General features: G+C 42.9%; 1 long non-coding RNA gene across 1 annotated transcript in view; it reads left to right on the top strand.

The window, feature by feature from the left end:
* Positions 1-17,107, top strand: part of LOC309527918 — a 44,386-nt gene extending 27,279 nt beyond the window's left edge. The window contains exon 3 of the long non-coding RNA XR_014217434.1: positions 17,077-17,107. This is a non-coding gene — a long non-coding RNA (uncharacterized lncRNA). The remainder of the gene's footprint in view (positions 1-17,076) is intronic.
* The last annotated feature ends 2,972 nt before the right edge of the window (positions 17,108-20,079 follow it).

Here is a 20,079-nt window from a genome sequence, read left to right as displayed (position 1 = left end):
CTTCACTTGCCCACCCACAATCCCTACCCAACCTTGAACTGCAACTGCACTGGCAGAGGCTCTCATAAACCACTAAGTAACCATTCCTTGCACTGCAGTTTTAGCAGCAGATTTCTGGTGAACATGCCTGTGTGGATTCCAAGTATACTTGCTGAACCCCCAGCATCAGACACTTTGAAAATTAAGCACAGGAGGCAGCCTTAGCTCTGAACTGCATGTCTGAGCTTTTAAATATTTGTCTCAGTCTCTGTTTTCCAGCCCCCCAACCCAGCTGGCAGAACGTGATGGAGGTCAGAGAGGCCACATGTTTAGTTGTTTCGGGCTGGAACAACCAGATTAACCCTGGAGAAGCTGATTAGTTGAAGAAACAAATTTCATCTGTCTCTGTGGGTTTATTTTGGATCTGTCTTTTCTTCCTAGGCTAAGTGTGATGCCTTCCCCTATTCTCTCTCCCTCCTCCCATGCCCCTGGTGTCTCCCCTCTTAGCCATTCTTGTCTGCATTCATTTCATTGAGGGTCTGTCACTGCAATGAGGCTCGGGAATGGGTAATTCAAATTCCCACTCCTCTAGTGTTCTCTCATTTTCCCACTCACCCTTATCTAATCGGCAGAAGATCCAGGATTTGTGCTTGAGTTACGGTAATCTCTCATTTACTCATACAGCGCTTTAGCTGCCTTCATGCCCCCCCCCCCGCTTTTGTTTCATCTTGCTTTAGTGTTTGATGTATTACAGTATTTTAATATTTTTTTGGAAGCCACCCAGAGTGGCTGGGGAAGCCCTGCCAGATGGGTGGGGTATTTAATAATAATAATAATAATAATCACAGTTCTATGTGTGCAAACTTACTTATTAACCTAGTATTTTGGCACATGAGGGGGCGGGGAAGAGGCATACATTTGTACTGCGCCTGTCATCACATTCTCCCGGCTTTCCCAAGATATTGGACAGTGTCCAAGATAGATAGATGATATGGATAGATGGGTATCACAGAGTGGACATTGATATAACGTTGTATATAATGCAATGCAATAGATATTCCACCTATACCAAATGACTATGGAATCTCAGCAGGGCTATGCTTGCCCAGCAAAATCAAGTAAGGTGTTTACAGGCATAGTGCTGCTGTCCTCTAGTTTGGAATTTGCCTTTCAAGTGTGCACAGCTGCCACACATTCAACAGCAAGTGGTCATGGCATGCCAGAGACCATTAAACATAAAGTTTGACCATTTGGGGTGAGGGGAGGTTACAGCACTCCTGAAATGAAAATATATATATATGGTAAACCCTCCTTCCACTGTAGCACTTCAGAATGCAAGTAGGGGTTTGCATGCTTGAATGATGCTACCCCATAGAAATCATTTTCTATAGGTGAGAAGTTCTTGCATCTTGCATCAGGAAGAAAACAAACCTCAGCCTAGCCTTCTTCCTGATATTCTTCTCTTGCTATGCAGAGACAATTAAAACACAAAATCTACTACCTGCTATGCGAAGTGGTGTAGTCTAAAAATCAAAAAGGGCTGTACAACATGGCTTTTCTTGGAGATATAAGATTAGGTTTGGGACAAACTAACATACAGATCGTTCCAGTTTCCAAGACAGCAGGTTGGCTTTTCTCTCTCTCTCACACACACACACGCCCCCCACCCATACCCCATCTTATTTCTTATTTAACTTGTTTTGAACTATTGTTAATATTGTGTTTTAATTGTTGTAACCTGCCCTAAAACCTTAGAGGGGAGGACAGGTTAATAACAAAAATAATAAAAGTCAATGATGGCGATAATCATAATACCACCACATAAACACCATTTTATTGCCCATTATGGTGGTCTGCTGCAGATCTTTTCCACATCCTTCTTCAGTTCCTTTGGATAGTGCATGATTGCCTTGGAGCATGACCTTATCTCTGCTGCCCTTACAGTGAAAATGTTACCGGAGACATGGCTTGCAATTTATTATTAGTACCGACTACCCACAAAAATAGCAGGAAATGTGACACTGATGTGCTGTGAAGTCAAATGCTCACATGTTTGGAAATGCTAAATGCATATGAATTCATGGAGTATTAGCTCTGTTCCCAGGTGCATCCTCCGAGTAGATCGCACACCTTAGCCAGAGCCCACTGAAGTCTATGTGCACAGCCCTTTGGGGACACTGAATGGACAAGTCTTGTTTATTTCAACATTCCTTGTACAGAATAATTTCCCTTTGAATTGTACTTCAAGAACAACAACAAGAAAACCTCATAATTTCAGAGGAGCTAAAAGAGGCAAGGACTCAGCTGGGGGGGTAAAGGGACTAATTCTAGAGGCTTAAAATAAAAATTGGTAAGAAGCTAATATTATGTTAAATGATTTTTCAGGATCCTGAATGCAATATGAATCTCTTTCTCACCAAACACTGCATTTTGAATTTGAAACAGCAATTAGCATTTACAGTCTTTTTAAAAAACTAAACCTTCCTGGGTAGAAAATCTACGTCAATTTAAAATGCAATTATTCAACCATTATCTGTCAGAAATCATGGGGAAAATAAAAATAAAATGCCTCTTTCCCCCTTCATTATTTATACGGGAGCCTGGGACATTATTTATATGTGAACTGTCCCATTAGCTATTATTCAAGAATTCATGCGTCAACAAATATGTCTCTTGAATGACTTCACAATAGGTTTGATAGCACCTATACATGCCACCTCCATGTCACATGTCTGGTTACTTAACAGGTGATTGCTGGGACGAATCTTGAACTTAACAGGTAGTTTTAAGGAAGCACCCCACCCCACCCTCTCAGACTCAGCCTTCCATCTATAATATGGGGCTGATAATACTGCTCTACTTTATGCAGTTACAAGAAAATAATATATGTTTAGAACTTCAAACACCCTAAAGCAGGAGTTCTCACACTTTCTACCCCCGGGTCCACTTGAGAGGACTGAAAATTACGGAGGCTCACCATTCACAAAATGGTGGTGCTGGGGAAAGCTGGTAACAAAATGGCAGCAGATGGAGTGTGTGTGTGTGTGTGTGTCTAAAAGACGGGCCAAAAGACACAGGTTCCTTTCTTTCTATTGGCTCCTTCCCTTTCCTCGCCCCCAACTTTGCATGCTAGAGCATCACCCTTGCTTTGCTCTCTGAACAATTCCTGCTGTCATATGTGCCCACACACTGCACATGTGGGGAACAACAAGGCAACAGTGTGGTGCTGAGCAGGGCAGCCCAAGACATTTTTGTGCCTCAGATGAACCACAAAAGGTGCCTCCCTCCCCATCAGGGAAGAAGGAGTGAGTGAAGATCTACACCAGGAGCAAGCCGGCAATAACTCTGTACAGCAGGACCTGCTGCCCCTGTAGATCCTGCCACTTGAGGCTGTCACCTCACTTTGCCTCATGGCGGGTGGGCTGACCCTGACGTCCACTGGGGATCCCTGACCCACAGTTTTAAAAAGCACATAATCACCACCACCCACACCACGTCTTCCTCCTCCTCCTCCTCCTCCTCCTCCTCCTCTTCTTCTTCTTCTTCTTCTTCTTCTTCTTCTTCTTCTTCTTCTTCTTCTTCTTCAACTTATTACCAATCCCAAGTGCCCTGAAATGATAACACATTCCTTCCCTGCTTATTCCTCCACGACCTCCTTTTCTTCTACCCATAGTATCGATGTTCAACTTGAAAGACCCTCTCCTCTCATATGTGCAAAGCACCATGAACATTTTGGATGCTCAAGGAGGAGAAGCAGAAGAAGGTGGTAACAGAGGAATAACTAACCCCTGCAAAGTTAACATGATCCACGGTGGCCAAAACTACTCCTTTCCCCAGTCTTTGACTCTCATCTGGGCATCTGCACTCCAGCTCACTTGTGGCAAATAAGCCTTTCCTGGTGAATCCATAGAACAGAAAAGCAACTCTGTACAAACTCCGTTTGTCTCTTCCCCCTTGCTCCCCGGTTGCTCCACCAATGCAGCAACTCCCAAAAGTCTTAGCAGGGAGAGGCATATGTTTGTGCAAAGTGGAGAGCTGGCAAAGCTGCCCCAAACATATAGTCCTAAGTGGCATTATTGAATCTGTAATTTGCTACCATTAGCAAAGGTCACTGTGTGCTGCTTACTGCCACTTTATGAATTGCTCCTGTTCTAGCCTACCATTTCATTAAACAGTGTTGTACTGAGGGGTCGGGGAAAAACCAATCAAGGGACTTCAGTGCAAGGAGAACATCCTCAGGTGTTTTGTTTTTTTAAGGAACCTCCATCTCCCACTCCTGTTTGAGGATCTCCTCATATCAAGGTACACCTTGTCAGTTCTCTCTCTCTTCTGTTATATGTTTTCCGCTTGTGTTCCCTCCCCATCCTTCTCCCCATGCCGTATCCACTGTTCCAAAGAGCAGAGAGAATATTTGATTGCAGTAATTAGCTAATCAGTAACAGGCATAATTTCCCACTGATTAATGCTTTGAATAATCATTATAGTCCTAACTGTAGGCAGTTCTCTTATCAGAGTCACTTTGAAAACAGCTTTGAAAAAGATAGAGCTGCACCTTCGCAGATAAAATTAGAGAGGTCAGGTGCTCTGCCCTCTGGAATGATGGCAGGGAAGGGAAGCATGGAGACCTGAAGGGTCCTCTTCCAACCCACTTCCCTCCTCTTTCTCTCTACCCACAATAGATGCCATGATGCGGGGAGTGCGGAGGGGAAGAAAAAGAAGAAACTAGGGCAAGGATGCTATCCGCAAGTGCTGCTTTCAGCTCACAAGAGAACTGCTAAGCAGGAACGTTGCACCATTCTTATGCAGCAGCAAAGGGGAAAGAGGAAAAAGTTTGCCTGTGAAATGAAGGGCTTATCCACACTTTCCCTAGCCCCGTTGCCATTGCTCCTATTGAAGCAAAGGAGAGGGTTTTGTTCTGTGCAAATGTTTATGTGGGACCCCCCAATCCAAATCAAGATCATAGCAAAGAGCCAATCCCCTCCCCACCCCACATGTCAGGGTCCAAATATAGATGAAGTCACACATACTGGCGACTGGTCTTCAATTTCATGAACTTAAAAACTAACATAGATTTTCAAGGGAACTCCGTTGCCATTTTGTGGCAGGCTAAACACTCCTGGCAGTTCAGCCCATGCCAGGAGACACTGTTATCCACACTTCCTCTTGTTCCTCTGCTTTCCCCCAGGGATAACAGTTCTTTAAAATGGCAATTTGGATTGTCTCTGGATTAATGTTTGCTCCTGGATTAATGTTTGAGAGCCAGTGTGGTGTAGTGGTTAAGAGCGGTAGCCACGTAATCTGGGAAACCGGGTTCGTGTCTCCGCTCCTCCACATGCAGCTGCTGGGTGACCTTGGGCCAGTCACACTTCTTTGAAGTCTCTCAGCCCCACTCACCTCCCAGAGTGTTTGTTGTGGGGGAGGAAGGGAAAGAAGAATGTTAGCCGCTTTGAGACTCCTGAAGGGGAGTGAAAGGCGGGATATCAAATCCAAACTCTTCCTATTTAGAGCTGAAGGGGGGGTTTTCCCTGTGAAAGGAGCCGGGCAAGCGGAAAACCACTCAGACCCGGGCCTAGAAGGCACGGTTAAAGCAGAAAACAGCTTGGACCTATGCTTACTAAATAAGGGACAAGTGGACGTGTGGATGGGGTCTGTTGCTTGGATGCTGAATCCTTTGGTTAGAAGCCCATTCAAAGAGGAAAAACAGCAACAGTATCAAGCCGTATCTTAAATTCCTGACGTGTTTAAGCACCAATCTGGGTTTGTTTGTTTTTAATGATACTTTGACCTAAGTAACATAGCGAATTTGAGTTCAGTGGTATAATGGTCAGCTATACAATCAGAATGATAGCATGCAGAACCTTGGAACAGAACAGCAACTGTATCTGGAGCCAGGCCCTGCAACATTTGGCAATGGCACATTGCTTAGGTGTGGTGTTGAAATGGATGCAGTTCAAGAGAAGTCTAGACAAGACAGGGCTTTGGATAGGAATAGAAATATCCACCATGGATGGATTTCATCTCCTTCAGGTCATTTGCTGTGGCTCTGCAGTTGTGACATGAAGCTGGAAAGCGGATGCACAAGTGACTTGCTCAGTAACCTTTCATCCAACATTGTGTCACCTTAAAAGAAAACTCACACATCTCCCTGCAGGAGAGAGACGTGGCTTTCTTTTTTAGTGAGACAAGCAAACAGCATAAGGGTGATTCCCTTGCACATCCACTGCCTTGCTTTGTAAGATGTGAAAGTAATATGGTCCGCACATTCATACATGAGCAGAACGGAAAGAGAAATAGCCACAGAGCGATGGCTCCCACCCATTTGCAATAACTAATGAACTGGTCCAATCTCCTCCTCTAAATCAGGGTAGCCAAAGTTGTGCCCACCAGATGTTTTGGACTACAACTCCCATCAGCTCGATCAGCATGGCCAATGTTCAGGAATGTTGGGAATTGTAGTCCATAACATCTGGAAGGCATCGCATTGACTATCCCTGCAGTAGAGGAGGAGATTAGACCAGTTTGTATGTTACTGAAAATGGGAGTGATCCATTTCCCATTCTAGATGAGAAGTGTCCTCATTTTTTATACCATTCCAACAACCTTTGTAGCTTCTGCCTGATTATTTCTGTTCCTCCAAACTGTTTTTCCATGCCCTTTATGTTTCATGAAAGTGGTGTCCCTGCTGTTTGGATAGTGATTTCTGCCCATTCATTGGCTGTTGAGTCATTATTGGAATTCACTCAGCATGCATGAGCTTTAATTTTCTTAATGAGCTGTAGGCCTATAGGGTTACCAGTTGGTTCCTTTTTTGACTGTAACAGGGCTGCTCAGACAAAACTCAGATAGCAAAAGAAAAGAAAAACAAGTCAGTCTCATTTGCATGTTGCAAAAAGCTACAGCTTGTATTGAACAAAGGGGGAAGTGGAAGAGTACAGAAGGAAGTCGCTCTCTTTCCACGTGGGTCCTTGCACAAGTTATCTTGCCCCCCCCCACATGACCCAAACAAACCACACTGTGATCTGTCATATCATCTGAACCTGAACCATGGTCTGTTTTAAATAAACCAAGAGTAGTAAGCTAGAAATAAATCAAGAAATTAACATCCATGGCATCATCCATGTTTAGGTGACATTGCAAACCATAGCATGGCTTGTTGGAGCTGTGAAAACACTGTTGGGCCACAAAGGAACCCGCTCAGCAGCGCAGAAGCATGTTCATGGTTAAACAGTGGTTTAAAACCAACTGTGACCATCACAATGAGTGAACAAGGCCATTGTGTTTGGCCATGTGACACAGCAGATCCAGAGTGATTCTTCATGTTGAAAATGAGAAGGCAGTAGAATTAAGTCTCCTAATACAGATCTAGAAATAGGTATGTTTTCAAGCTAGTTGCTCATTATAAATGAGATGAGGATTTCCCTTATTGGTTTGTAGGGCATGCCTACTGAGCATTTAAAGGCTGATTACTCTAAGTAATGAAGGAGCAAGCATATTGTAACAGACCCTCAAGCTGCCCTTCGCCTCTGCGTACATGGGAAACTGGGGCACATGGGCAGCGAAGTCAGTAATGAGACAAAAGATGATGACGTATTGGCAACTTTCATTTGTACTCGCATGCTTTCCCAAACAAGCCTTGTCATTAAAAAAATGTTTCTGCCTTGGTGATTTCTTGTTACAAATATATTCAAGCTATGGAAAATAAGCCAGGGGTGTCAGAAGAAGGGTTTATCAGTGTAGCCTCCTAGGGTACAAATACATCAGGAGAAAAGAATAACATGCATGCACCTCCTAGACTGTGATCCTAAGACTCACTTGATTTCTGTAAGAAAAATCAACAGTGTTGTCATGCAACAATGGGCAATTATAGTCATCTTGCTCTTTGTTAATACGTATAGAGGAATAGAAATTCCATGCACAGATCTTGGAAATAATGACCCAATAACTTAAAATAAGACACCTAGTTTCCCTACAACAAATAAGTAATAAAAACCCCACACTTGGGGCACAACTACACAACAGACTTCAAATGGTTCAACGCTGCAGTTATTTCTTCTCCCCAGGGAACTCTGGAAACTGATGAAGTTATCTCTGGCAGATGGATCTCAGTGTCCTCACAAAACTATAATTTTCAGGATACTTTGAGAGAATCCACGCCAGTTAAACATGTATGAAACCAATGTGAGGTTTTTTTTAGTGTAGATAGATCGATGAACGTGGAAGGGCAAATAAAATGTTACATCCAAAGAGTTGTGATTTTCTTGCCGTTTCTAGCTTCACACATTTTTGCATATTTATTCTCTATTATTTGACCCCAGAGACTGTCTATGCTACCCAAGCAGGAGAGATAACAGGATGTGGGAAGGGTGGAGGGTGGAGGGGAGAAAAAAGGGAAGGAACAGGGAAGGAAATGGTTTGTAAAAGAAAATGTAAGTGTACTGTGTTCTACTTGTGAAAAATAGGCAATAAGAACATTAGCCTTTGAATCTTTTCTTTTTAATCACCAAGTTCTTCTGCAGGTTTTTCCTGGCTTTGGAAGGTCCTTCATAAACCAGTCATCTTATTAGGAGACATCTAGGTGCCGGCATGCACTAATGGCATCATTGGTCCATGTTGGCTCTGATAGACATCTGCCATTCTGGAAATTCTGTGGTAAAACTTTCCTACTATCATTGCATTCACGAAATCATTGGTCTTCAACTGGTAGATCAGTGCCCACTACTGGATCATAGCGTGATCTAATGTGAGTCGCAACAACAGTACCAGCACCATACAATTTAGGTTGATGCACCAGCCACTACTATTCCCGAGGAAGTCAGAACTGGCTGTGGTAATGTACACCTTTACTAATATCAAGGCTGGATTATTGCAATGTGATCTACATGCAGCTAACTTTTAAGAGGTTTGAAAGCTTCAGCTGTTTTAGATTGCAGCAGCTCACCCCTGGGAGCTAATTCTTTTTTTCTTTTTCTTTTGTAAATAAATATTTATTGTTTTTCACAATTAAATTCCACATTAACATTGGTAAGTTAAAAAAGAAAGCAAAAAACATTTTCACCTCCCAATCCCCATATATTACAATATCCTTTTTGAACCTTTTTTGAGATTCCATGAATCTCCGGACTTCCCCCCCATCCCCTCTTCTGGTTCTATAAATGAACAAAATCCTCTTACATTTCCATACCCATTTGCCCAATTTTCTAACCGGTATACTTAGTTAATCAAAACTTACTAATGCTTCAAATCATTTATAACATTTTGCACAGATATGTTAATTATTGAAACAATTTTCTCCATTATACATTTCACATCTATGCTTAATTATTATTATTTTTTCCTTTTATCCCCATTTCAACTAGTTGCAAGCATTTAATCCAGGCCTGCTAATGTACCAACTTATCTACAGTAATTAACTCGGGTCCGTCAGCAGATTGGACCTGCACTCACTGCCACCACTAGCAAAAACCGGAAGTCCTTGCTCTCAGGCACTATTCAACATGTTAGTGGTTACCTTTAAAGCCTTCTGTGTGTTAGGTCCAAGATTCCTACTTCTTCCCTAACAACCTGCTCAATCCCTAAGATCAGATGGAAAGGACCATTTAGAGGGGAGGCATCATTGATCATGACAAGGAATAGGGCCTTGTTGGTGGCTGCACCATTATTGTGGAAACATTTGCTTGATGAGCCTTAAAAAGGTAAAGGACCCCTGACAGTTAAGTCCAGTCGCGAACGACTCTGGGGTTGCGGTGCTCATCTTGCTTTATTGGCCGAGGGAGCCGACGTTTGTCTGCAGACAGTTTTTCCGGGTCATGTGGCCAGCATGACTAAGCCGCTTCTGGCGAAACCAGAGCAGCACACAGAAATGCCGTTTACCTTCCCGCCGGAGCGGTACCTATTTATTTACTTGCACTTTGACGTGCTTTCGAACTGCTAGGTTGGCAGGAGCTGGGACCAAACAATGGAAGCTCACTCCGTGGCGGGGATTCGAACTGCTGACCTTCCGATTAGCAAGCCCTAGGCTCAGTGGTTTAGACCACAGCGCCACAGCCTTAGGTAGCCCCAATTCTAGCTGTCTTCTGTTATACTATGAATACTTTTGTTATTATTCTGAGCAGACTTATGCCTTGCGAGGAAGATGATACATTTAGTATTGATTGTATTTTATCTGTTGTAACAGTCTCCTTTGTATTAACGTTGTAAGTATTGTTTTATAATGTATTGTGATTTTAAGTGCTGTAAGTAAAGCTTTGACATTGGAAGGACGGAGAAGGAGATGATAGATAGATGGAAAGGTAAATATTTCAGAGGGGGGAATTTATCCACCAAATATCTGTTTCACCCAAACTTAAGTCTTAAGCTGTGCTGGCAGATTTACAGGCCAGAACTACAGCAGAGACCTACTCTCTCACTACCTGCTTACAAGCAACCACTTTTCCAAGAAAATATCCCCAGACTGTCGCTCTGCCCTTTCAGTTACAATCAGTATTCAAGGCACGCCAAACTTTTAAATTTTATTTATCGAGGGACTGATTTGCACAGCAGGGCTCTGCTTTGTTTATTCAGTGCTATTATTGTTACCTTTAATGAAGACAATGAAGAATTTAAAATAATAATTAAAAATATTCCCCTCAGTTACCGTGGCAACGAGCTGCAATGTTTCTAATGGCACAAAAAAAACCATCTGTTTCTTTATTTGACAGGACGAAAAACACTTTCTCCCCTTCTTCCATTACAGGAGGTTTAGTCCTTGAGTCCTCAGGCAGCCCTGAACATGGAGCAGTCCCTTCTCCAGGTTTTGGGGGAGTTCTCAAGGGGCCCTATCCACTCAGCTAGCCACTTCTTCTCCCTCCTCTTCTTTATACATTTGGACAAACAGCTAGAAGAAGAAGAAGAGAAGAGTTTGGATTTGATATCCCGCCTTTCACTCCCCTACAGGAGTCTCAAAGCGGCTAACATTCTCCTTTCCCTTCCTCCCCCACAACAAACACTCTGTGAGGTGAGTGGGGCTGAGAGACTTCAGAGAAGTGTGACTGGCCCAAGGTCACCCAGCAGCTGCATGTGGAGGAGCGGAGACACGAACCCGGTTTCCCAGATTATGTGACTACCGCTCTTAACCACTACACCACACTGGCTCTCAGTGAGCAAAGCTTCCTGCTCACCTTCCCTGCTGCTTCTGAACTTCCGAGCCCAGCAATAAGGGGGGGGGAGGTCCTGTAGCTAAGTTGTAGAGCATCTGATTTGCATGAAGAAGGTATTGGGCCCAACATCCTGCATCTCCAGGTAGCCTGAAATCCCAAAGAGCTGCTGCCATTCAGTGTAGGCAATACAAAACTAAATGGGCTGACTCAAAATACGGAAGTTTCCTGTTCTCTCAACTTCTTTTACCTTTTGCTCATACCTATGTGTATATATACCTGGCAACTGTATTCCATGCAGTGGTTCATGAAATAAAGTTTGTTAGACAATAGTGAGCCAGATGGAGCAATGATCTGGCTCAGTCTGAAGAGAGAAGAGCAAAAAAGTGGTTTTTGCCACTTTTGCCTCTCTCCTGCCTGAACAGTTGGCATAGCAAAAACCTGATGGCAGAAAGCAGCAGGCAGTGGGAAGCTGAGAGTCCTGGGGCCTTGGGGCCTGTCCAGTAATGCCAACCTCTGTGCTTGGCAGGGAGGCGTGGGTTGAGTCTAGCAACAAGGACACACTACAGACCAGACAAGCAGAGGTGCCTTTTGAACATGAAGAGGCCAGCAGAGGTCACATGGTGAAGGTAAACCTTATGAAAGCATCTACTCTGTGGCCTAATCTGTGAGAGGACTGTGTTGCATGCTCTCTGGTTCTCATCTTTCCATACCAGACTCAGCTTTGCTTCATGCTCAGGACCTTGCAGAAGGTGAGAGAGGCAGAGCTTCAGCTACCCAGCTCAAAAGCATGTGAAACATCAACCAAATCGACAGAGGGGGAAGGTGTCCCGCTTAAGTCCTGAAACAACTGGAATGTGATAGCATAAATCTAGAGTTTCTTCCCTGCTTGCACACCAGACTTATCTGGTAACATTTGATGCCACAACTTCCTTGAAGCTAAGCAGACATGTTGTTGTTGTTTAGTCGTGTCCGACTCTTTCTGACCACATGGACCAGAGCACGCCAGGCACTCCTGTCTTCCACCGCCTCCCACAGTTTGGTCAGGCTCATGTTTGTAGCTTCGAGAACACTGTCCAACCATCTCGTCCTCTGTCGTCCCCTTCTCCTTGTGCCCTCAATCTTTCCCAACATCAGGGTCTTTTACAAGGAGTCTTCTCTTCTCATGAGATGGCCAAAGTATTGGAGCCTCAGCTTCACGTTCTGTCCTTCCAGTGAGCACTCAGGGCCGATTTCCTTAAGAATGGATAGGTTTGATCTTCTTGCAGTCCATGGGATTCTCAAGAGTCTCCTCCAGCACCAGAATTCAAAAGCATCAATTCTTTGGTGATCAGCCTTCTTTATGGTCCAGCTTTCACTTCCATACATCACTACTGGGAAAACCATGGCTTTAACTATACGGACCTTTGTTGGCAAAGTGATGTCTCTGCTTTTTAAGATGATGTCTAGGTTTATCATTGCTTTTCTCCCAAGAAGCAGGCGTCTTTTAATTTTGTGACTGCTGTCACCATCTGCAGTGATCATGGAGCCCAAGAAAGTAAAATCTCTCACTGCCTCCATTTCTTCCCCTTCTACAGTGGTGCCTCGCAAGACGAAAAGAATCTGTTCTGTGATTCTCTTCGTCTAGCGGTTTTTTCGTCTTGCGAAGCAAGCCCATTGAAGGATTAGCGGATTAACGCTATTAGCGGCTTTTAGCGGCTTATCTGCTGATTGGATCAGCTGATAAGCGGCTTAGCGGCTTAGAAAAAAGGGGGGAAGGAAAAAAACCCAGCAGGAACTCGCAAGACATTGTCGTCTTGCGAAGCAAGCCCATAGGAAATTCGTTTTGCAAAGCACCTCCAAAACGGAAAACTCTTTCGTCTAGCGAGTTTTCCATCTTGCGGGGCATTCGTCTTGCGGGGCACCACTGTATTTGCCAGGAGGTGATGGGCCCAGTGGCCATGATCTTCCTTTTTTTGATGTTGAGCTTCAGACCATATTTTGCTCACTCCTCTTTCACCCTCATTAAAAGGTTCTTTAATTCCTCCTTCATGGATCACTGCCTTGCCGTGGCGAAGGGGCTTGAATAACTCAAAGAAGCTAAGAGGTATGCCATGCAGGGCCACCCAAGATGGACATGTCATAGTGAAGAGTTTTGACCAAACGTGATCCACCTGGAGCAGGAACTGGCAAGCCACTCCAGTATCCCTGCCAAGAAAACTCCATGGACAAAGACAACAAGCAGACATGGCCTGGTCTCAATGCCTAGATGGGAGACTCCCTGGAAGTTATGTGTTGAGTCACACTGAACTTTCAAACGTAAGAGTTTGAATTAAAGTGAATGAATGAATGAATGAAATACTGATCTCAAGAGCAATTTGATGTACACATTAAAATGACTGCCAGTTTCATCTCTGTCCACCCGGTGGTCAAAATACCCGAGAAAGTGTTGAAAAAGCTTAGAATTTGAATGGAATTCATATATTATACATAGGTGCATTTTGGAAGACCAAGAATGAAGTTTGAGAAGAAAAGCTGTTGGAAAATGTTTCCAAGCTCATTTCAGAGTGGGGAGAAAGAAGTCATTGTATACAAGCTGAATGTCTCTAAAAGCCTGGGCCTGAAATCTACAATGCCAACAAATGAGTGCTGAGGGTCTCTTGTTACTCCTCAACTACATCAAAACCAGCTGGAAGGTGCCACCATCACAAGGTATTCCTGGCTGCCACGTGAGTGCCACATGCAAAATCAATGCCACTAGCTCAAGAACAGCTACTAACAGCAGATGTGGCATAGCAGCATTGCACAAAGTTGTTTCCATTGCACAAAACTGCACATCAAAGAGTATGGTGCAAGAAAATTGCAAGATAACCTTATAAACATAATCGAGGCATGTTGTTACCCTTTATTTATTTAAATTATAAATGGCTTCCCATAAAATATCCCAAAAGTGATCTAACAATAAAAAACATGCATTTTTAAAAAGTAAGCCCAATACAGACGGGGATTAAAATCCCCACTCAAAAGGCTTGTTGAAAAAGGAAGGCCTTTGATGGGGTTCAAAAAACTGGAGTCAGTGCCTGTCTGATATGTAAAGGGCAAGAATTCAAGAGGATAGGTTTTGCCACCCTGTAGGTCTGATTCCTATGTAACACGGAATGGAACTCTTGATGAAAGATCTGCAGATCCCCTTCTGCAGAAGGTGGTGAGAAGGGGTGGGATGACCTTTTGCCTTCTAGAAAGCTTCAGCACCAACCCATGAGCCTGATGTACTGATTGGGAGTCTTAGTAATCAGACAAGGATTCACTATACCTTTCCAACCACATTTTCCCTCAAGAACAGAGACGGGGGAGGGGGGATCCCTCTTCTGTTATTACCGTTATCTCTCTGTATAAAACAGGTTCCTTCTTGTTCTTCTCTTACTCGGTTTCCTAGTTAATTCTGAATAATATACTACTCTACTCAACGTACACTCCTGTATCTGAGATCAGAATGTAGCACAGGATGTGCTCTTTGGCCTGGCGGTCTATAATATCAGTGAAAGATGGGCTAGCAGAGATCAATAATTTATGCTGAGACGGAAGGCAAAAACTCAATCAAGTGCCTCGTCAATTATGTAGTGATTATATCTACGGGGAAAGAGAAGGAATGGCTTCCTTCTATCATGTGGTGCCACACACTGCTCCGATCTAATCTTTTACTCCCAACAATAGTAGCCATCTGCCAACTTCACACTTGGACACAAAAACGCTCTTCGTTCCCGTTTGTAGTGGCCATTGTTAGGTATGTCCGACCTTACATTGGGGACATTGCTCCAGTTCCTGCAGCTGCCAGCTTCTAGAAGTTATTCTAGTTAGATGATCTTGTTCCCAGCCATTAAGCTCTTAGCTAGTGACCCAGGCATTAATAATAGTAATAATTTTAATAATAATAGTTTTGTTATTTGCCCATCTGGCTGGGTTGGCCTAGTCGACCTGGGCAGCTTCCAACATATATAAAAACACAACAAAACATCAAACATTTTTTTTTTTAAAACCCTCTCATAACCCTATATGTATTTGAATATTTCCAAAGCTGACATCTGAACCAAAGGTTCCCTGCTCATAAGAACATAAGAAAAGCCCAGTTAGATCAGACCTATCTAGTTCAGGGTATTCCAGGTGTGGTTGCACCAGAGATATGTAGAAAGGACTTATCCACGCTTACTGTTTGCCCCTCTTTCCAGGCAGAGATCTACGCTTAAGAGCTCAGTGTCTGAGCATGTCTTGTTTTAATTTTGCCCTGAAGCTTTCCCCATGAAAACCCACTCTTTAGCACTCAGTCAAAGCAAGCATCAATTTGTGCTTTCCACGGATAGCCGTTTGCTCCAATTGAGCTTCAAAGAGTGGGTTCTCACAGGGGAAACTCTGGAGAAGAGAAAAGAGGCTGCTAGGACATGGAGATTTAAACCATGGGCCATGCCTGGAAAGAACAGAGGAAAAGTAAGTGCAGATGAGCCCAAATGCAATGAATATGATATTGGTGCCTTTATTTTGGATCCCTTTCCTAATTTCATTTCATTTCACTTTTAATTTGTGTACTGCCTTTCAATATTGCTGTACACACGTAGGTTTACGAGCCGAGGAAACTTCAAAATATACAACACACCACTGATATCAATCCAACGCAATGCAGAAAATAGCAATAAAAAGGTGACTTTAAAATAACCTATATCAAATAAAGTAATATTCAATACTCCCTTAGAATATAATAGTACACAATAAAAACTCTCAAAATATCAGCAAATATCAGAGAAATTCACTCTCAACTAATAATCCCTAGTATGGAATTCATCTTTTTCACAGCTTTCACACATTGGCTTGATATTTTTAGTAAACTATGCCAGGACTCTTGGTCAGTCATTGCTAGCTCAAATCCTAATTAGTGTGCATGTGAAATTACCATGTATTTATATATTTTTGCCTCAATGTGCATTACTTTATGCTTACTTACACTGAACCACATTTGCTATTTTACTACCAATTCACCCAGTCTGGACAGATCATTCCAGAGCTCAGGCCTGCTTTTTCTGAATCCACTTGTTCTCAAGGAAGTCAGGTCTCTCCCATTCTTCTATCTCAACTCCTTCACCCTTGTTCATTTCAATCATTGATAAACTCTCAGCTTTTGATCTTGGCTTTTCTCTGTACTATGAACTAGAAGCCTCCTGCCTATTTGCTTATTTGACCTTTCTATGAACTTGCCCTCCAGCTTTGATCCTGTCAACAATCCTCTTCTCTGAATGGGCCTCATTCTGCATAAATGTACAGTGCTTTGAGTAGGGATGGATGTATTTGTCCATTTCAGTTATTCTTAGTTTCTCAGTTTTAAGTTCAGTTCTCTACATTTCCTCATTATTTTGAATTTTTTAAAAAAAAATCTCATGAAAATTCATTAGCATTTTAATGCAAATTTTCCCTAATATACACATTTTTTGCAAAGCCTTTTCCCCCATTATAATGCTGTTTTATATGCTATTTTTAATTAACTTACGTATTTTAATGTATGCTTTACCCTAGTACATACATTTATCTTAGTGGAGAACAGCATTGTGAAATTTGTAGATGTGCAAATTTCAAAGGATGGTTTTGTTTCAGTTTGCATATTGCTTGGGAAAGTGAAAATTAGATAGGTTCATCATTAAATGGTAAGTGAACCAAGCTTTTCCCTCATCCCTAGCATTCAGAGACTGACTAGAGGATCCGTAGCTAGAAGCAATTCAAGAATTAAGTCTGAAACTTGTTGCTTACTATAATCTTTTCTGGCTATCTGCCCCACACCACAACAGAAGCAACTACACAGACATGCAGTGACAATTCAGCTGAACTATCAAGTATCCTCTTAATGTTGGCTTTCTTGCTGTATCCCACCATCCCTGGAGATTTGTCAGTGCAGCAGGGTTGCCACTTCAATAAATGATTAGTTTGTGTTTTTTCTACCTCACAGGAGTATTTATTTTCACTTCCATTCGTCTTCTGGTTTGATCAAGCTATCTGGATTCCTCCCCAACCTTTTTCACAAATAAGCTCCTTGCTCTTTGATGCTTTGCCTGTAATCATGCAGGAGGTTTGCTTCCGTCCTCTGATGTAGTTGGTAGCAAGCTCTGTGAGGGGAAAAGTGTGATGCCCTCCTGCAAAGATTTTAAGAGTTCACATGGCAACAGGGCACAGAAACGGATATGATGGCAGAGTGCTTGGGACGTTGTATGTTCACCTCTAAATTCTTTTAAGTCACTATGGATTGAAGTACTGGTGATATTCTCCACAGCAGTGAAGACCAGGACTGGAACGAAAGGATTCAGGGATTCTGTCAACATGACTGTTGAAATTACTTTGTAAGTGAGGGCAATGACTTAAGAGATCAGTGGCTACGGGGGCCATCGGTGGTAGGGACGGGAAGTAGTAGAGGTCAATCAAAGTACAGAGTCTGCACAAAGAGGATGCTAAGGCAAGGAGGAAACTTTCACAAGGCATAGTTCAGTCTGTGCCAGGATTTAACCACTGGTGTCACTGCAGAATTTTTATAACAATTTCATAATGAAAAATGGAAGGGAAATGGCTGAGTGATTTCAGCTGCGTTCCCTAACCTACCAAGTTTCAGATTCCATCAGTCTCCAGGTTCCAACAGCCCCAGTAAACTGATGATCAGGGATTATGGGAATTGCAGTATTTTATTGTTGTTAGCCGCCCTGAGCCCGGCTTTGGCTGGGGAGGGCAGGATATAAATAAAATTTATTATTGTTGTTGTTGTTGTAGTTGTAGTCTAGAAACATCTTTTCTAGAGGGAACCATGTTAGGGAAGACTGGACAGGAGTGTTAACTGAGGATATCTAGGTTCATCTCACTACCACAGGTGTCAAATATAGCCAGACCCCTACCTGTTGCCAGCAGACTGACAAAGCCACTTTCAAGCATCCACTGTATGCTGCAAAATGGATCCCTGCTTATTGTCTGGATTGGCCATTGTCCAGTCACGATGTGGGTCTGTTGTCAAAGCTTCAGATTTTACCTATTTGCACTGTGTGCAAATAGTAGCCATATAGTACATTAGTAGTCATAAAATGCATTAAGGTAGCCATATAGTATGTGATCACAAAAACAGGTCTAGAACAGACCTAACTATAAATAGGCCGGTTCAATATGTTTGCCAATCACACCCTACAGGCCTCGATTATAAACTGGAGGCTTCCTTCAATGGGTCATCTTTTTATAAGACATTTATAAGACATTTGGGGCAACTTTTCCTCTAGATGTTGCTGGACTACAACTATTGAACTAGCCCCTGCCAATATGGTCAGTGGTCAGGGATGATGGAAGCTGCAGCTCAGCAACAGCTGGAGGGCACCACGTTGGCCAACCCAGCTTTAGTAGCGACTTCTGCATGAGAGAAAGCAGTGCTCTGTCTTCTCACACACCCCACTTTCAAAATAATTCAATATGAGCCAAGAACAAAAGGCCAACACTAACTAAATGGCTTTGTGAATTATCTGAGAATCACATAACATAAAGGTTCACAGATTGCGCATCAGATTCATCCGGATGCTTGGTCCCCACTCACTTGTTCATGCCACTGCTATGTCAGCTGCTGGCATCCAGGTGCAGAGAAAGTGTTGGAAGGGAGCTCAGGATTTTCCTCTTGTGAGTAAGAACTGCACGCATCCAAACTATCTGGTGTGCAGGAGTTAAGATACGGCATTTCCATCCCCACTCCTGAACGCAGACTTTGGCTGGTCCCCCTGCTCTTGTTATGCTGGATGGCTGTAGAGCGTAGGAAATCTTGCTGTTTAAGACCCTGCCATTTTTAGTAATGACTCTGCAGTGGCACCGGACAGAGACATATGGTTTACAGTAGAATATCCATCTCACTAGATCTGTTTTCCATGGTTATTTATCACATTTGTCCTTCTCTAACGGCACAACCATCGGTTATACAGAATGTAAAAAGGGGAAAGCAATAAAGCTGCCGGGATATTGTACACCAGTGTTCTTGTCTCTTACACAGAAACTGCCAATAGCTGATCTAGCTCAGGATTCTGCCTCCCACAGTGGTTACAATTGTCGGATGCTTCAGAGTAAGCTTGCAGGCTCCCCTTTGTACTATAACTTGCATATGCAGGAATGGAGGGCTATTCTGGCATAGAAGAAACTATATTCCTGCTCATCAAATGGTATCCTCGAATGAAGAAGTCTAATAATAAAGGTAAGTCACAGTGTAAACTACTGTAGTTTTTAATTACGCCGAGACAGACTTGTCAGGGCCCAAGCTCCCAAACCTATTTGGCTTTCGGATATCCCGTATCTAAACATGTGGCATAGAATATTGAGCCACTATTATTAATATGCTTACCAGAAAGTAAATTTCAGTGAATGCAGTGGGACTTAGATCTCTATTTGTTTTGCGTACGATTGCACTGTTGGCCTACGATTGGAGTCTGATCTTGTTTTACAATGAGATGTGTGCCTGAAAGTTGGAGGTTGTACACACAGAAGAGAATTTTGCTAGCTGATTGCACCCATTAGTGTATAACTTAAAGCTCATTGATAATGATATGTTCAGGTCAATCCCAAATATTCAACATTAGGCATGAAATGGAAGAACTGTGTGCTTATGTTGGTTTGAGATAAGAGTGACTTTGAGCATGTAAAGAATGTTCTTCCTACATCCCTGAGTCACTTCAGTCACTTCTGTACTTTGTCAATAAGGGGCAGAAGACGTGACCTCCATGCAATGGCAGCTTTATCCAGAGAGAGTGTGTCTAGTTTGCCTGCCCTGCTATATCTCAGCCCGAAACAAGCACAACTGAAACAATGGCACATTCCTTACCTGTTTTCTTCTGCCTCACTTCCCTTCCTTTATGGATTCCCCTGTGTTGCATTGTCAACTGTGTGTTCCTTGGGGCAGGGACCTGTCTTCCTGTTGTCTGTACATACACCATACACACCAATGGAA

Source organism: Podarcis vaucheri, assembly GCF_965113315.1.
Source record: "Podarcis vaucheri genome assembly, chromosome: 3".
Classification (NCBI taxonomy): domain Eukaryota; kingdom Metazoa; phylum Chordata; class Lepidosauria; order Squamata; family Lacertidae; genus Podarcis; species Podarcis vaucheri.
Note: the sequence above shows the minus strand (reverse complement) of the source record. Positions and strands in the feature narration are given on the sequence as shown.